The following is a 19,172-nucleotide window of genomic DNA, read 5'->3' as shown; positions in this document are numbered from 1 at the left end:
CATATCATCCCTTCCTACAACTCTCCCACCTTCTACTCCTCACACCAAACTTCACAGAAGCATTATGTCTTTAGATCAGCAACAACTTGCTAATTCCCTTAAGCCACTCCTCTCATCCTTCTCCTCCTTTTCCTGCCCTGAACAATTTATCTGCCACTATAATTCCTCCCTTATATCCGTCCTTGACAATCTCGCCCCTCTTACCACTGCTCGGAAATCACACACTCATCCCCAGCCCTGGCATACTCCTCTGACACGGTACCTACGCAGATGTTCCCGTACTGCTGAACAGCATTGGAGAAAATCACGGAGTTCAGCTGATTTTCTTCATTACAAATTCATCTTGAACTCCTACTACTCTGCCCTTAATCTCCACAAGCAACACTACATCTCTACTCTTATCTCTAATCTTTCTTCAAACCCAAAACGTCTGTTCCCACTTTCAATGCTCTCCTCCGCCCTCCCCCACTTCCTAATACAACTTCTCTGTCAGCTCAAGACTTTGCCAGTCACTTCATTAACAAAATTAACTCCATCCGACATGAAATCAGCTCTCAACATAATTCCATTCTCTCCCCCCCTCAAATGCTCTCACTCAACCACAACCCTCATAACCTGAAACTTAGTTCATTCTCCCCTGTTACTGAGGAAGACGTTTCGGCACTTATACTGCGCTCTCACCTCACTACTTGTCCCCTTGACCCTATCCCCTCACAGCTACTCCCCTCCCTCTCTGCTACCCTTACCCCTATACTAACACACATTTTCAACCTTTCCCTCAGCACTGGTACATTTCCCTCATCGATGAAGCATGCACTGGTCACACCTATCCTCAAAAAAACCTTCCCTTGATCCTACCTCCCCATCCAACTACCGCCCTATTCCCCTCCTCCCTCTTGCTTCAAAGCTTCTCGAAAAACTAGTATATGCACGCCTATCCCATTTCCTTACGTTAAACTCCCTTCTTGACCCGCTGCAATCTGGATTTCATCCCTATCACTCCACAGAGACAGCTATTGTTAAGGTCACCAACGACCTACTTACAGCTAAATCTAAAGGCCACTTCTCTCTGCTTATCCTCCTTGATCTGTCCGCAGCCTTTGACACTGTCAACCACCCTCTTTTGCACCAAACCCTCCAATCCTTCGGCATCTGTGACACAGCCCTTTCATGGCTCTCTTCTTACCTATCAAACCTTACCTTCAGTATAGCCTTCTCTGGGGCCTCCTCTGCCCCGTCACCACTTTCTGTCGGAGTACCGCAAGGCTCTGTCCTCGGTCCCCTTCTCTTCTCAATCTATACGTCATCACTAGGTTCCCTAATTAAGTCCCACGGTTTCCATTATCATTTATATGCCGATGACACCCAAATCTACTTCTCTGCACCAGACCTATCTCCTTCCTTGCTAACCCGTGTCACTAACTGTCTTTCTCACATCTCTTCCTAGATGTCCTCTCACTACCTCAAGCTAAATCTCTCCAAAACTGAGCTCCTCATTTTCCCCCCTTCTTCCAAAATCTCCACCCCCAATATCTCTATAACTGTCGATAACTCCATCATTACCCCTACCCCGCATGCCCGATGTCTCGGGGTCACATTTGACTCAGATCTTTCCTTCACTCCTCACATTCAGTCCTTGGCAAAAGCCTGCCACTTCCACCTTAAGAACATCTCTAAAATTAGACACTTCCTTACACAAGACACAACTAAGATTTTAATCCACTCTCTCATTCTTTCCCGCCTTGATTACTGCAACTCTGTCCTCTCTGGTCTCCCCACCTGCCGCCTAGTTCCTTTACAATCCATAATGAATGCCACTGCCAGACTCATCTTCCTTACACGTCGCTCTTCATCTGCTGCACCTCTCTGCCAATCCCTTCACTGGCTTCTTCTTGCCTCTAGGATCAAACACAAAACTCTCACTCTTACATACAAAGCCCTCAACTGCACTGCTCCCCCCTACATGTCAGACCTTGTCTCCAGATACTCTCCCTCCCGTCCCCTTCGCTCTGCTCATGACCTCCTACTCTCCTCCTCTCTTGTCACCTCATCACACTCCCGTTTACAGGACTTCTCCAGACTGGCTCCCATCTTGTGAACTCTCTGCCTCGCTCCACAAGACTCTCTTCTAGTTTTAAAAGCTCCAAGTGCTCCCTAAAGACTCTACTGTTCAGGGATGCATACAACCTACGCTAACCTTTCCTAATACCAGTTCCTCTCCTCCATTGCTATCCCCTGAACCCCCTTAGCATGTAAGCCTAAAAGTCCAGCTGTTTGTAGATCACCTTCCTAAGAGCTGACTACAACAGTGCAACTCTTGGCAGGGCCATCTACCCATTTGATCCCTATAATTGTTTTGTTGTACTCCCCCTTTGCTTTTAGCGCTGCAGAATCTGTTGATGCTCTACAAATAACCGATAATAATAATAATTCTAATTACCAGAAAGAAACGCCAAAGTCATATATGTCTGCTATTTCTGAACAAAGGGGACCCCAGAGAAGCATTTACAACCATTTGTGCCATAATTGCACAAGCTGTTTGTAAATAATTTCAGTGAGAAACCTAAAATTGCAAAAACATTTAAGTTTTTTTTAAATTTGATCGCATTTGGCGGTGAAATGGTGGCATGAAATATACCAAAATTGGCCTAGATCAATACTTTGGGTTGTCTACTACACTACACTTAAGCTAAAATTAACTCTACAAGCTGCCTACATGCTCCCTAATTAACCCCTTCACTGCTGGGCATAAAACACGTGAGGTGCGCAGTGGCATTTAGCAGCCTTCTAATTACCAAAAAGCAACGCCAAAGCCATATAAGTCTGCTATTTCTGAACAAAGGGGATCCCAGAGAAGCATTTACAACCATTTATGCCATAATTGCATAAGTTGTTTGTAAATAATTTCTGTGAGAAACCTAAAGTTTGTGAAAAAGTGAACAATTTTTTTTTATTTGATCGCATTTGGCGGTGAAATGGTGGCATGAAATATACCAAAAGGGGCCTAGATCAATGCTTTGGGTTGTCTACTACACTACACTTAAGTTAAAATTAACTCTACAAGCTGCCTACATGCTCCCTAATTAACCCCTTCACTGCTGGGCATAAAACACGTATGGTGCGCAGTGGCATTTAGCAGCCTTCTAAATACCAAAAAGCAACGCCAAAGCCATATAAGTCTGCTATAATGGCATGTCTGGCACACATTGTTGGGGCAAGGGTCCATCTGACCACTGATACCTGGTCTGCAAAGCATGGTCAGGGCAGGTATATCACCTACACTGCGCACTGTGAAGCGGGCGTAACCCTTACACGTAACCCTTACACTACCTGATCGATACAACACCATACCTGATGTTTTAAAGCACGTTATTCCAAACATTTTAGGAATGTTAGGTGATTTATGCCCTTTATGGATTAAAACCAGACTCTGCATCAACTATGTAATTTTCCATGGGAGTTTTGCCATGGATCCCCCTCCGGCATGCCACAGTCCAGGTGTTAGTGCCCTTGAAACAACTTTTCCATCACTATTGTGGCTAGAAAGAGTCCCTGTGGGTTTTAAAATTTGCCTGCCTATTGAAGTCTATGGTAATTCACCCGGTTCGCCCGTTCACGAACTTTTGCGGAAGTTCGCATCCGCCGTTCGCGAACCCAAATTTTTAGGTTTGCGGCATCACTACTAAGAAGTTCAGAACTGCTTTTGTCACGGATACCAGACAGCTAAGGCTACCCCCAACCCCCCCTACAACCTCACCCCTGTTGTTTCTCAGTGGTTTTGGGCTCCTCAGTTTTGGGCTCAAAACAAGCTTTTGTTTGCTTGTTTTGTGGAGAGCTGGTGTATGACCAGGAAAACCCTCCTAGGCTGGCCGGGCTTCTGGAACTCCCTGTCGGCCGCCTCACAACAGACACCCGCCTAACTCCTCTCAGGCTGGATGGGCTCCTGGAACTCCCGGTCAGCCACAGGACAGCAGGACACCCGCTAAATTTACCCCTGGTCGCTCCAGTAGCCCTTTGGGGATTGATAGCCCCTAGGGAGGACAAGAGCTGTGGCAATTATCAGAGGGGAGCTCCTTTGGGAACTGGGGGTTTTGGACACCCCTTACCCCATAACTTCAACAGACTGTAACTCCGGTCCCCAGTAATGAATCATGCTGATTTTTGGACTGTGGAATCTGGGGACCGAGAGCTTTAAAATGGGATTATGTGAGACTGTGGCTCCTATGGAGGTGCCGGGCTGTCTGTAGGGGCGGGAATGGGGGGAAAATTTTGGGATTGTCCTTTGTGTTATTAAGATGAGCTGTGTGTATAAAAGGAGTGCATGTTTTACAATAAAGTCAGTTCTTGTTTAACCTGAATGCTAGTCTGTCTAGTTATTTGGGTTGGCTCCAGCTAAAATCACTTTCCTGGGCTACATAGCAGCCTGTTCCAGGCAGAGAAAGGATCATCAGGCAGAGCTACCGAGTCTGGGTAGCTGGAGTCTGCCACAGGGTGGGACCCTGGGTATTGATGCTGTCGGGCATCAGGGGTGGCTACAGGCTGTGGTCACTTGCCAGCTACATAGCTGCAGTCGGCAGTGAGGAAGCAGGACCCATTTGGCGGAGCTACCCAGTCGGGTAGCCGGGTTATCCATCACTTTGGCTGGCAGCGGTAGGATCTGCTTCTTCCACACGATTCCTGCTGACAGAGAAGGGCCACAGTAGCTGGTAACTATGGAAGCTGAGTACCTAAGGAGAGTAAAGGAGGCACTGACCCAGCTGGACGATCCTGGTTCTGAACTGGACCAGCTGAGCTGCAGGAGCATTGTCCGCCAGCAACTATGGAGGGAGAGGCTTCAACAAGAAAAGGATTGTGATGGAAAGGTCCTCCCCACAGATGATGAGAGGTACTGGGTCCGGTGGGACTTGCGAGTGTTATTCCTGGGAGAGCAGCCCATGGAGGAATGGCTATCGGATCTAGATAGACTGGTCCGGGCAGAGATGTGGGTGGAGGATGGCTATCGGGACCTCCGATGGCTCGCTATGCAAGTACGGCCATGGCTGGAGGATTGCTCCCCCACAGAGGGCTTTGGCTTCGGCGGCCCTGGGTTACTATTGGAAAAGTTGACAGAAGACCCAGAATTTGGGAGCAGTGCGGAACTGAGAGTAACGAACATTGGCCACTCCCGAGAGCAGCTGTTGGATCTCTCAGGGGTACCCTGGCTGGTATCCAATATGGTATCGCTTATTGTCCAAGAATGGGGACTGGAAAAGGCTTACAAGAGGCTGCTAGACCGAGTTCTGCAGCATGCCACGGAGTCTGCACGGAGCTGTGGTGCAGCACTCTGGGAATCATGGAGGTTGGCCTCAGATGAGTGGCAACTGAGCATAAGCGACGACAAGCTGCTAGATACAGATCAGCAGCCTGGGCCCGAGCTTATAGACCTGGACAAAGGAGCCACCCCAGAAGAAGCGCTGGCAACAGGGCAGAGAGCTGCCGGCCTCTGCCCAGCACCTGTAACAGCTCCAGCAAACCAGGGAGAGGAGGAAGTCGTCCTCCCTCCCCTTACAGAGAACCCCTTGCAGGGAGAGATGGATGTCGATAACTCTCCCCAGCAGCAGAATCCCTTCCTGGGAAAGGAGACAGTCGGTCTCTCTCCCCAGCGGCAGAGACAGGAGAGGAGACAGTCGCTCTCTCTCCCCAGTGGCAGAGCCATCCCCTGGGAGTGGAGGTAGTCGTCCTCCCTCGCCGTAAACAGAACCCCTTGCTGGGAGAGAAGACAGTCGGTCTCTCTCCCAAGCAGCAGAGCCAGGAGCTGGGAGAGGAGACAGTCAGTCTCTCTCCCCAGCGGCCGAGCCATCCCCTGAGAGCGGAGGTAGTCGTCCTCCCTCCCCGTAAACAGAACCCCTTCCCGGGAGAGGAGATAGTCAGTCTCTCTCCCAAGCGACAGAGCCAGGAGCCGGGAGAGGAGACAGTCGATCTCTCTCCCCAGCGGCAGAGTCATCCCCTGGGAGCGGAGGTAGTTGTCCTCTCTCCCCGTAAACAGAACGCCTTCCTGGGAGAGGAGACAGTCGGTCTCTCTCCCCAGTGGCAGAGCCAGGAGTGGAGGCAGCCAGTCTCTCTCCCCAGCGGCAGAGCCATCCCCTGGGAGCGGAGGTAGTCGTCCCCCCTCCCCGTAAACAGAACCCCTTCCTGGGAGAGGAGACAATCGGTCTCTCTCCCCAGCAGCCGAATCCCTTTCTGGGAGAGGAGAAAGTTGGTCTCTCTCCCCAGCGGCAGCACAGTTTCCCATGGATTGGAGGTAGCAGACCTCCCTCCCCAGCAGTAGATCTCCTTCTCGGGAGAGGAGACAGACGGACTCTCCCCTCAGTAGCTTGGCAGGGTCTCTACCCTTTTCTTGTCCCAGAGTATTTCTCACCGGGGGCAGGCGTTGCATTGGGCAAGGAGGATAAAAGCTTATGCAGTTGGTGCCACATGTTTGGGCACCTGAGATTTGCCTGCCACACCAAGGAGCAACCTCCCCCTCTGGTCTGGGGTGGGAATACAGCTGGGAAACTGGCACTGGCTTTGTTTGTGGGTGGGTCAGCCGGTTCTCAACAGAGTGTCACAGAGGGAGACAGTTTGGCCATGGAACTTAAGGACATTGGAACTTGTGGAACAGCAATTGTTTGGGAACTGGCCTTAGCAAACTTGTTTGGGACTTTGCATTATGTGACTATCCCTGCTCCCAGGGTGCAGGGTATAAACGCCAGCAGAAACCCCCCAGGATGCCCCAAGCTCAGGAGAGATGGGATAACCTCTCCCAGCAACCGAGAAGTTGAGGGCCACCGTCAGAGAGCCCCAGGCCGACCCGTTAAGGGTCTAGCCAGGTCTGCCGAACTGGAGGGGGGAGATGTCATGGATACCAGACAGCTAAGGCTACCCCAAACCCCCCCTACAACCTCACCCCTGTTGATTCTCAGTGGTTTTGGGCTCCTCAGAGCAACCACAATCTCTGGAAGCTTTTGTTTGCTTGTTTTGTGGAGAGCTGGTGTATGACCAGGAAAACCCTCTCAGGCTGGCCGGGCTCCTGGAACTCCCGGTTGCCACAGGACAGCAGGACACACGCTAAATTTACCCCTGGTCACTCCAGCAGCCCTTTGCCCCAGAGCTCTGCTCTTTTGGGGATTGGTAGCCCCTAGGGAGGACAAGAGCTGTGGCAATTATCAGAGGGAAGCTCATTTGGGAACTGGGGGTTTTGGACACCCCTAACCCAATAACTTCAACGGACTGTAACTCCGGTCCCCAGTAATGAATCATGCTGATTTTTGGACTGTGGCATCTGGGAACCAAGAGCTGGAAGTGCCGCCACTCCACCGGGATCCCCGAAACTGCCACCCCTAGGTATTGGGATTATGTGAGACTGTGGCTCCTATGGAGGTGCTGGGCTGTCTGGAGGGGTGGGAATGGTGGGAAAATTGTGGGATTATCCTTTGTGTTATCAAGATGAGCTGTGTGTATAAAAGGAGTGCATGTTTTACAATAAAGTCAGTTCTTGTTTAACCTGAATGCTAGTCTGTCTAGTTATTTGGGTTGGCTCCAGCTAAAATCACTTTCCTGGGCTACATAGCAGCCTGTTCCAGGCAGAGAAAGGATCATCAGGCAGAGCTACCCAGTCTGGGTAGCTGGAGTCTGCCACAGGGTGGGACCCTGGGTACTGATGCTGTCAGGAATCAGGGGTGGCTACAGGCTGTGGTCACTTGCCAGCTACATAGCTGCAGTCGGCAGTGAGGAAGCAGGACCCGTTTGGCGGAGCTACCCAGTCGGGGTAGCCGGGGTATCCGTCACACCTGTTATTATTTATTTTGACAGAGAGCTTCCTGCAGCGTCATTATATACTAAACTAATTCCACCTTATGCCACAGGCTGGCTGTGATGTCTATATACGGAGGGCACACGCCTTCCTTCTTGTCTCGCACAGCTCTTATGAAGACCCCTTAGTAATTAGTAAGGCCTGGTGCCTACCTAGTTTTCGTGTCTGCTTACCCTTCTGCTCCTCCCTTCACTGCTTCTGAGGCGAATGCTGTAGGATGTGAGGACTCCCCTCTGTCCGACCCTCTTCCCCCCTCCCACTGTATCACACTCACATCATCATACTCTCTCCTGCAGACTACCCTTTTTTTTTTTAATAACCCCGGGCTAAGCGCTCCTCTGGCCATCCTATAGTTTGTAAAGTCTGTGCTCACTGCGCCAGGGGAGCGCTTAGCCCGGGGCATTTGAGGCTAGTTCCGGGACATGGGACACAGAGCCTCAGACCGGGACTGTCCCGGTGAAACCGGGGTGGGTGGCAACCCTAGATCTGATCCAATGCAGAGACGATCATTGCTAAATGATCACTAAGCTTGTACATCTGTTAGCCCTTAGGGATTTACATATACAGCCAGGACGGAGAGTATATGAAGCGTCACAGCCTCCCTCTCACGGAGTGTAACAGACTTAATTGTGATTAATTGAATATTTTGTCTTTGTGCACATTTTAATATTTTTGTAAGTTTAAAGATGGACAAGGTCTGCACTATCTCTGTTGCAGAGTGGAAGAAGCTTGGTGTGGGACTAGTTTCAGGAAGTGTCTCCCAATCTGAGTAGCTATATTGGCCTCAGCAGCAATACATAGGAGAGCCATCACATTATTACTGTTCATCAGTTATTTTAAAAGGCTTACTAGTCTGTTTAGCAACCTTCCGAAAAGGCATAAGGTCTGTATATATTTGTTTATTGTTAGTTGTAATTAGTATTTTGTGAAATTCACTGTGTGTGTTAATATTAATGCAGAGTTTATTGAAAGGATTTTAATGCACATGTTTTGTACTTTGCTTTAATCAGCTCTATGATACTTTCATCTATGTGTGCTATATAATAAAACTTCATAAAAATTCATCAATAAAGTGTTGGTCATCGATCGGACAGGGTCCGCTACAGGGAGGTTACAAATGATTTATTTACACTGATAATGGTGCCTACAGCACTGAACTGCAAACGGCTTTTCTTACAACATAAAACGTGTAGGAAGTTTGAAGTATAAAACTGTGGAGGGAGTTAGAAACATAAAAACAGTACGTAATAAATATTTTATTTAAGTTCTGCTGCATAATATGTGTTGGGAAATCTAATACATTTATACTCTGAATAATAAATCTGTATCTTCAGTCACTGCAGCTCATACTCTGCAAACAAATGTGATCCTCTAAGTATATTTAATGTAGCTGTGTGTGTTTGTCATGTGACTGCATCATGAGCATGTGACTACTATGATACTGAAACGTACGTTACAATATGGCAGCTTACTTAGGAGAATCAAGCACTGGATCAATGCTGTACTTCAAAACAATCTCCTTCAACAGTTTGGGGTAAGAGGAACAGATAAAATCGACATCAGCGATTATTTTATTTTTATTAATAAGAAAAAGTAGGTTTTAGCAATTTTCATCAGGAGTTAAATGTCCCTTTAATGTAAGAAGGATGTCGTACGCGAATAGAGATAATTTTATATTCCCTATTTCCAACTTTAATACCTTTTTTTTATTTTCTCATTATATCTAATATGTAAGGCTAAATTCTTTTTTTAGGAGTAAAAAAAGTTTAAAGGGAAGCGCTAAAACAAAGCTAAAGGTAATCACTCACTTAATATATATACAGTTTATTTTAACATATATAATTCACATAAAAGGGACGCCTCCCCAAATGACACTGTCATAAATATATTTTCGTTCAGTTTATAACAGGACCGCTATATATAAAATTAATAAAATATATTGCAAAATAATTGACGATTCTAAAACAAACAATAAATTAGAGTTCAGATAAAAGTTCATGAAATTGACGAGTAAAACCACCAAGCTGCCAAAGAAAGTTAATATAGTAGATCTACCGATAAAAGTGTTCTGAATACTCCACATTTCCTTAAGAGAGATAAATGACCAGCGTATACACAGAGGTATTAGGTTTTGAGTTCTTGACAATTACTTTACCCACGATCTCCTGATCATCTGCAGTACACCTTCCCTGTTCGGTATCTCCCTCGAGTGGATCCGACTAGGGTTTCTCGGCGTCTGACGTCACGGAATAGAGATCCGGCAAAGAGAAGCGGACAGAACTTTGCGCTTCTTGTAACCTTCACAGGTGCGATTCTATCACATCCACCCTGCTCTTAGTGCTATGTGCAGGCAAGGGTGTATACAGGTATTGTAGAAAGATGTTGTAGAAAGGTGCTGTGGTGAATATTCCAACTTCATTCAAACCACAGAGCATATAGTGGAAATTCCAAATAGGAAAATAAGTTCCATTTCTTATACCTTTATCCAGACTTGCCATCACTACCTTGATAAAGCCCTTAAGAGGGCGAAACACGTTGGCTGTGAAGGCAGGACTACCCTTTGACATATGTGCAATATATCTACACCCTTTGGATTCCTTATACTTAACCCGGGTTATAAGAAATGGAACTTATTTTCCTATTTGGAATTTCTACTATATGCTCTGTGGTTTGAATGAAGTTGGAATATTCACCACAGCACCTTTCTACAACATCTTTCTACAATACCTGTATACACCCTTGCGTGCACATAGCACTAAGTGCAGGGTGGATGTGATAGAATCGCACCTGTGAAGGTTACAAGAAGCGCAAAGTTCTGGCCGCTTCTCTTTGCCGGATCTCTATTCCGTGACGTCAGTGGCCGAGAAACCCCAGTCGGATCCACTCGAGGGAGATACCGAACAGGGAAGGTGTACTGCAGACGATCAGGAGATCGTGGGTAAAGTAATTGTCAAGAACTCAAAACCTAATACCTCTGTGTATACGCTGGTCATTTATCTCTCTTAAGGAAGTGTGGAGTATTCAGAACACTTTTATCGGTAGATCTACTATATTAACTTTCTTTGGCAGCTTGGTGGTTTTACTCGTCAATTTCATGAACTTTTATCTGAACTCTAATTTATTGTTTGTTTTAGAATCGTCAATTATTTTGCAATATATTTTATTAATTTTATATATAGCGGTCCTGTTATAAACTGAACGAAAATATATTTATGACAGTGTCATTTGGGGAGACGTCCCTTTTATGTGAATTATATATGTTAAAATAAACTGTATATATATTAAGTGAATGATTACCTTTAGCTTTGTTTTAGCGCTTCCCTTTAAACATTTTTTACTCCTATAATTTTATTGTGTGACAATTATAGGAATATTGTCATTTAGGGGGAGTTTGTTAATCTCATTTGTCTTAGCGCACCTTAAACCCCTTTTTCTAAATTCTTTTTTTGCATCGACTGATAATATGGTTAAAGGTATATTCTCCAGTTCGGTAAACTTGATTAAGTGACTATTTCTTATAATGTTGTCTCTGACTTCTCTAACTTTAACAAAACCCACCTGGACTAAATGTATATTATCCTTTAAAATCCTATTAATTCGGTTTGATATAATTTTAGAATATCTATATTAAGGAGTGATATCGACCTATAATTTTTAACTTCTTCTTTAGATTTCTCTTCCTTTGGCAATACTATTATTCTTGCTTCCAACATTTCCTTTGAACAGTTTAATCCTTCATCTTTATTGAATCAAACAGCCTTAACAAGTGGGGTGTAAGAACTTCCATGAACACGTTATATAATTTAGTTGTATAGCCATCTGGGCCAGAGGATTTTTCTATATTTATATTTTTAATTGCTTGTATTTTTTCAAATTGTATAGGTTCATTTAAAAGTAGTCTAGCTTGATCATCTAGTTTCTTAAGTTCTAATTTATTAGTAAACTTAGCAAGTTAATTTTAAAAGTCTATTGGACTCATTATATTTTCATTTTCCCCAATATTATACAAGCTTTCATAGTATCTTTTAAATTGGTTTATCATTTTTTTTAATTTTTACAATACTTTGTTATTATCATTTTTTATTTTATAGATATTATTTCCAATAGTTCTTTTCTCTGGCCAACATTTTGCCATTCTTATCTCTTTCTGTATAATATTTCCTTTTGCTTTCGTTTTATTAAGGATATACCAATATTCTTTCAAAGCGTCTCTTACTATTTAGTTCCTCTAATACCTTATTATCCTCCAGTTTGGCCTTCTGTCCATTGCCCAAATCTTAAATAGTGTTTAATATATTTTCTTCCTCTATTATCTTATTTTGAATGCTCTTATATTTTATCTATTCTCCTTTTATTACCCATTTGTGTGTGTTCAACAATAAATTTATCGGTATATTATCCACATCATTTATCAAGAAGAATTCCTTAATCTTTTTTACCATATTGTTAATTACAACTTGTTTTTTTCTAATAAAGTATAATCTAAGTGCCATTGGTGGATTACTTTACTGTTGTCTAGCCATTTAAGCTTCATTGTTATTGGTGCGAAGTGAGACCACATAATTGGTAATATTTGAGCATCTTCTAACAAAGTTCTTCATCTGATAGCTGTACATAGGTAATCTATTCGTGAATAGGAGGAATGAGGATTGGAATAGAAAGTATAATCTTGCATTATTGTTCTTCAGGTGTCATAAACAGCTATGTCTTTCAAACTAGTATTCACGTGTTTGATAAATGAGTGAGCCAGAGATGAGGTTTACTTAGAGTTATCTATTATTAGTTTTAAGGTGAAGTTGGAATCCCCTCCCACAATTAAAATACCTTTCTGAAGGTCTATTACAGGTCAACAAGTTTCCTAAAGAATTTATCTTGTTTAACATTTGCAGCATATAAATTTAAAGTAGTAATCTCTTTACCTTGTATTAATCCCTGTAACCCAACATATCTCCCTCATTACCTTTTGATATCTCCATTTTTTTATGGAGTAGGATACATACGCCATTTTTTTAACCCCTTAACATCCGTGATGTACCCTGTACGTTGCTGGTTGTTAAGGGATTGTCTGCTTATAATAGTGCAGGTCTTGCTGCAAGCAACAAGACCATGCTATTAGACCCTCCCACCCTCCTGCTGGCTTCCTAAAATAGCACTTTCTCGTATCAAAAAAGTTTATTTCTGAATCAATTTAATTTCTAGTAGTTTTGGATTGTAAGGAAAATACTTTAGCAGGCTAGTCAATAGTTTTTTTGTTTTTAAGTCAAAGGGACATTTCATGCATTTGAAAGAGTAGTGTTTCAGCATTTTAAAGGGACATTAGACTGTAGGGTACAACTACAGTAGTATGGCTACAACTCACCATGCTGTTTTATTTCCTCCTATGCCTGAAGGTCTCTTCAAAAGTGCTGGTTAGTGAAGTTCTGCATTTTTACACTGAGAACCACTAGCTCTCCGTATTCAGCATTGCACCAGCAGCTCACAAGAGCTGCTGGTGCAACGCCGCCTCCTGCTGACTCTCGGCCAATCGTCTACCAGCAGGGAGGTGTCAATCAACCCGATTGTACTCAATCGGGTTGAATTGTGGCGATTCCTGTCCTCCTGCTCAGAGCAGGTGGACAGGGTTATGGAGCATCGGTCTTTAGACCGTCAAGCTCCTTTCAGAGCTTGATAGATAGGCCCAATTGTATTTCAACTGAGTTCACGTCTTCTATGCATGCCCCCTATGCACTTTTGCATTCTGCTAAAACAACAAAAGATATAGATACAGCCATAGAAGGAATTGTGTGGGGGGAGTTAGAGCTTTACAATTCAGAATCTAAAAAGAAAGGGTTAATGGCAAGGCACTGCAGTATAAATTTGCAGGTAAATTAAAGTACATATTTTGTCTCTATCCCAACTTGTTTTATGTCCCTTTAAATACGAGAATTTTAAAAAGAGTTGTATCTACAGCAGAAAAAAACAGTAACATGGTGAGTAGTAACCATGCTACTGTAATTGTACTCAGCTGTTTAAAGGACACTCAAGTCAAAGTTAAACTTTCATTATTCAGATGGAGCACACATTTCCAAACAACTTTTCACTTAAATTCCATTATCTACATGTGTTCAATATTTTTATATGCACTCTTTTTGGGGCACCAGCATCTACTGAGCATGTGCAAGATTCACAGAATATGCATATATGCATTTTGTAATTGGCTGATGGCTGTCACATGATGTAGTGGGAGGGAGAATAGAACTTACTTTAACATTTTTCAGAAAGAAATATACTTGTATTTTTGCATTGTCTTTTTATTATGCATTTACTGCTTATGATATTCTACTGCGTTAAGTGGGTCTTAAATGTAACTTTAAAATCGATTTTATTGCATGAAAATGTAAAGGGCCATTAAATACAGTAGATTTGTGTAATCCACAAATGCACAATAACAAGACAATGCAATAACACTTAAAACTTCCATTTAAAGGGCCAGTCTACTTGATTTGTTTTTAAAAAAGATAGATAACTCCTTTTTCCAGCTTTGCCTGTTTCTAAGACCCTGCAGGCCAACCCTTTTCTCAGTGTTTTTTTTTAGCTTTTTAAATCTTCCACAACAGCCAGCCAATGCTAGTTCATGTGTACCATATAGATAATATTGTGCTCACTCCCATGGAGAATGATAATGGTATTCAAGAACCTGCACCAATTGGCTAAAATGGAAAATTGTAAAAAAAAAACACTAAGGTAAGGGGCAGCCTGCAGGGGCTTATATACAGGTAATCAGAGAGGTAAACAACAATTTTCAAGTAGACTTAAATTTGTCAATTAACACGTTTGTGATATAGAAGCTTGAAGGGATAGAAAAGTCAAAATTGAAATCTGCATGGTTGTATTTAAAATTTAAATACAACACTTTTTTGCATTATTTTTCATTAGCAAAATATGCTTCTAGTAAAATGTATTTCTGTTTTTCAGTGGCATACACACATATGCTGTTTATACCTGGTGTATCAGCATTCAAGCACCATACTTTCTCAGATAGCGGAGGCCTTTATGGCATAAGGTAACTATTATCTGATGCACACCACTATAAGCTCTTTGAACAGGTCTGGTGTTTGCATCCCGTTGTTACAGGTTGCATACATGTATATGAAACTGATAAATTAATAACTTTTACTAGAAGAATTTTTGCGAACGTAAGAATTTTACAAAAGAAAAAAACTCCCATTTAAAGGGATATGAAACACAAAATTTTCCTTTCACCATTCAGACAGAGCATGCAATTTTAAACAAGTTTCTTATTTAATTCTATTATCAAATTTTCTTCGTTCTTTTGTTAAAAAGCAGGGAAGTATGCTTAGTAGCCGGCCCATTTCTGGAACACTATATGACAGCAGTTTCACAAGAATATTATCCATTTGCAAGAGCACTAGATGACAGCAGTATTTCCTGACATGTAGTGCGGGTGCCTACTAGGGGCGAGATTACATATACGGCATAGGTTTCAGCACAACTGCTGAAACCCATGCCGCCCATAAGTTCACCTCGCACATCGGGTGAATCACATATACGGTGCCGGCAGATCATAAACTGCCGTAAGTTGGATAAACCTGCAAGGTACAGAAATGTGCAGAAATAGACATTTCTGGAAACGCCAGTGATTTACGGCAGTATATGATCTGCCGGTGCCAAAATAAAAAACAAAAAACTGTTTAAACACCTGTAAAAGTCTAACCCGTCTCCAAAAAATGAACCCGACATGTCAAAACCCCTATATCTGCCATTCCCCCACATCGCAAATACTAATAAAATGTGTATATATATATATATATATAATCCCAGCACAAGATTACAGAGAAAAAGCATCTTACATAATGTTTATTCATTAGCTCATATCAAACAAGATAATGTAGAATAAGTTTCAAGGGCCCCAAATCATCACACACACCCATCACACATACAACAAAAAATAAAAAAATAAGATGCAGAGATACCTCCAAGGGGGGGGGGGGGGGGGGGGAAAGTCGTCAGCAGTCCAGGGTAAGCAGGCCAGTAAGCGGATTAGTATCATACGTCACAATCCCTGAAGGTCTATTTATGATGTATTTCCCAAGTAGTAAAGATCTCCAATGTTTATGAGGTATTCCCCTAAACAGACCCAGAAACACAAAAGCTTGTCGACTGCAGCCACGGCTAATCCACTAACCCAAAAATGTATGTATTAAGCAACAGTCACAGATTAATGGGTTCAGTAATACTGTGCAAAGTGTGTCAATACAAGCGTGATGTTAGTTAAGCGGTCATAGTAAGCACTGATACATCCAGTACGGCAACTTCTCACAGCATGAGTGCCTGTGGGGGAAAGTCTCTAATATACTTGCGGCTTGCAGTGCAATTCGGTTCAATCCTAATCAGGTCATCCACCGCCACCTGTCTCGATCAGTATATGTTCAGCAGCCCAACCTGTCAGGATCATTCACCTTTACTCAGCTTAGAAACGCTTGGACACAGCACATGTAATGTTCGTGGCTCTCCTGTGAAAAACTGATGACGTCACTCCGATGCACATTTCGGGACTCCACCTGACTCCCCCCACAACGCAATTTACCTATTTAATCTATTAACCTCTAATCCATCAACCCCACATCGCAAAGTACCTAATAAATGTAATAACCCCTAATCTGCTGTCCCCCCCACAACACAAAGTACCTATCAACACTTTTGAGCCCTAAAACACCTTCCCCTAACAACGCAAACTACCTATTAAAACTATTAACCCCTAATCCGCCAACCACCCACAATCTACCTAATTAACCTATTAACCCCTAAACCGCCATCCCCCCACAATGCAAAGTATTAATCACTAAGCTCCCTAACCTAACACCCTCTAAATTAACCCCAATTAATTACACTTACATAAAATAAAAAGACTACATTTAAAAATGTATTAAAAATTAACAAAATAAAAAATCCTAAAATTACAGTACAAAAAAACTAAGATTAAAATAAAAAATCTAATGCTACAAAAAATAAACAAAATCTAAGATTACAGAAAAAAATAAACAAAATTATCCAAAATAAAAAATGTTAAATCTAATCTAATACCCCTATAAAAACAAAAAAGCCACCCTAATCTAACACTAAACTACCAATAGCCCTTAAAATGGCCTTTTGTAGGGTATTGTCCTGAATATATCAGCTATTTTACCTAAAAAAATACCAATTAACCCCTAACAGTAAAACCCCCCAAAATAAAAAGGTCCTAACTCTAAAAAAATCTAATCTACCCATTGGGGCATTTGTATGGGCATTGCCCTTAAAAGGGCAATCAGCTCTTTTGCTGCCCATAACAAAATAAAAAAAAAACTAATTTAAAAAAAAAAAACACCCCCAAAAAAAACAAACACTAACCCCAAAAATGTACTCCCCATTCCTGAAGTTCGGCGGTGAAGGTCTTCTTCCAGGCGGATCCATCTTTATCCAGCGCAGGGCCATCTTCTTTCTTCATCCCGGTGGCGTGGAGTAGAGCTGGAACGGCCGCCACGCAGACATCCATCATGGAGGCTCCTTTTAATGTGATCGTCCGCTGCACACTGAAGATTGAATGCAAGGTACCCGTTTTATATTGGGGTACCTTGCATTCCAATTAGCTGAAAATTTCAAATCAGCCAATAGGATGAGAGCTACTTAAATCCTATTGCCCATTCAAATGCCTCTTTAGGGGCAATGGGTAGATTCAATTTTTTTAGAGTTAGGTCTTTTTTATTTTCAGGGGTTGGATGGGTGGGGGGTGTTTACTGTTAGGGGTTAATTTGTATTTTTTGCGGTAAAAGAGCTGATTTCTTCAGGGCAATACCCTACAAAAGGCCATTATAAGGGCTGTTGGTAGTTTAGTGTTAGATTAGGTGGGGTTTATTTTGGGGTGGCTTTTTTGTTTTTTTAGGAGTATTAGATTAGGTTAAACATTTTGTATTTTGGATAATTTTGTTTATTTTTTTCTGTAATCTTAGTTTTTTTTATTTTTTGTAATATTAGATTTTTTATTTTAATTTAATCTTAGGTTTTGTTTTTTTTTAATACAAAAAAACCAGTATCGGCACACACAGTCACTAGGAATAGAAATGGAAAGCAGTCCATTGCTTAAAAAGGATATAGGTCGTTGGTTACTCCAGATTACTAGGATTCGTGAAGATGCAATATATCTTTGAAGCACTCCCAAAAGGAAGTCTGCAGCCTGTGATAGTAGAGGTCATTTTTCCAAACCCTCTGATAGGCAAGCAAATCTGAAATTAAGAAAAAACAAGCACAGCCGACTCAGGTGTAGATTATTTAACATGACGTAAGTGCACAAATAGCGAGTAGCAATTTACAAGTGTTTAAAAACAAAATGTGCAGATAAAATACAATATGCTGTCTCCGGTACTTGCTGCATGCAAAAGTGCAATGCGCTCCTACTTCACCCCAGCCGTGAAAATCGAATGTGCGGATAGGTCGCCGACAGTAGCAAAAGACAGGTCCGGTAGAGATAAAAGAAACTCTACGCGTTTCGTCTATTTACAATCAGGCTTTCTCAAGAGTCAATGTTCGTGAAAAACTTAGCCAGCTAATTGAACGGACCAATCAATGCTTATCCATGTAAATTAACCAATCACTTAGAAGACCAAGCCTCTTCCTACAATAGTGTACTTCACAACACAGGCTTTATGAAAATGTTGCATAAGGATTGTTACATAGAAACAAAGCATAGAATACATGTAATCATAGCATATATGTTAAAGTGTTGTAAATAAAAATCAAAGTAAAATTCATAGTAAAATTTATTATGAGAAACTTATCAGTGCATGTTCCTAAAATTAAAAAAGTAGAATACCTATAATAAAATTCATCTCAAAATCCACTGAAAACACACAAAAAATGTGCCTCTCCAAAGAGAAGAGCGCTTGTTCACATATAATGAATTTACAAAACTAAGAATATAAAACTGAGAATACAAAAGAGATACAAAGGTATGCGCAGACAGGTTACAAAAAGCATGAGGGTGAAAAACATGTGATACTTAAAACATATAAATTCATACTTATAAATACATAAAAACAAAGAAATGTTCGCTGTGTATTATAAAGAGACACTGAACCTAATTTTTTTCTTTTGTGATTCAGATAGAGCATGCAATTTTAAGCAACTTTCTAATTTACTCCTATTATCAATTTTTCTTCATTCTCTTGCTATCTTTATTTGAAAAAGAAGGCATCTAAGCTTTTTTCTTGGTTTAGAACTCTGGACAGCACTTTTTTTATTGGTGGATGAATTTATCCACCAATCAGCAAGGACAACCCAACAAAAATGTTCAACAAAAATGGGC

The sequence above is a fragment of the Bombina bombina genome, chromosome 4 (genome assembly GCF_027579735.1).
Source record: "Bombina bombina isolate aBomBom1 chromosome 4, aBomBom1.pri, whole genome shotgun sequence".
Lineage (NCBI taxonomy): Eukaryota > Metazoa > Chordata > Amphibia > Anura > Bombinatoridae > Bombina > Bombina bombina.
The sequence above is the reverse complement of the archived record's forward strand: the minus strand, read 5'-3'. Positions refer to the sequence as shown.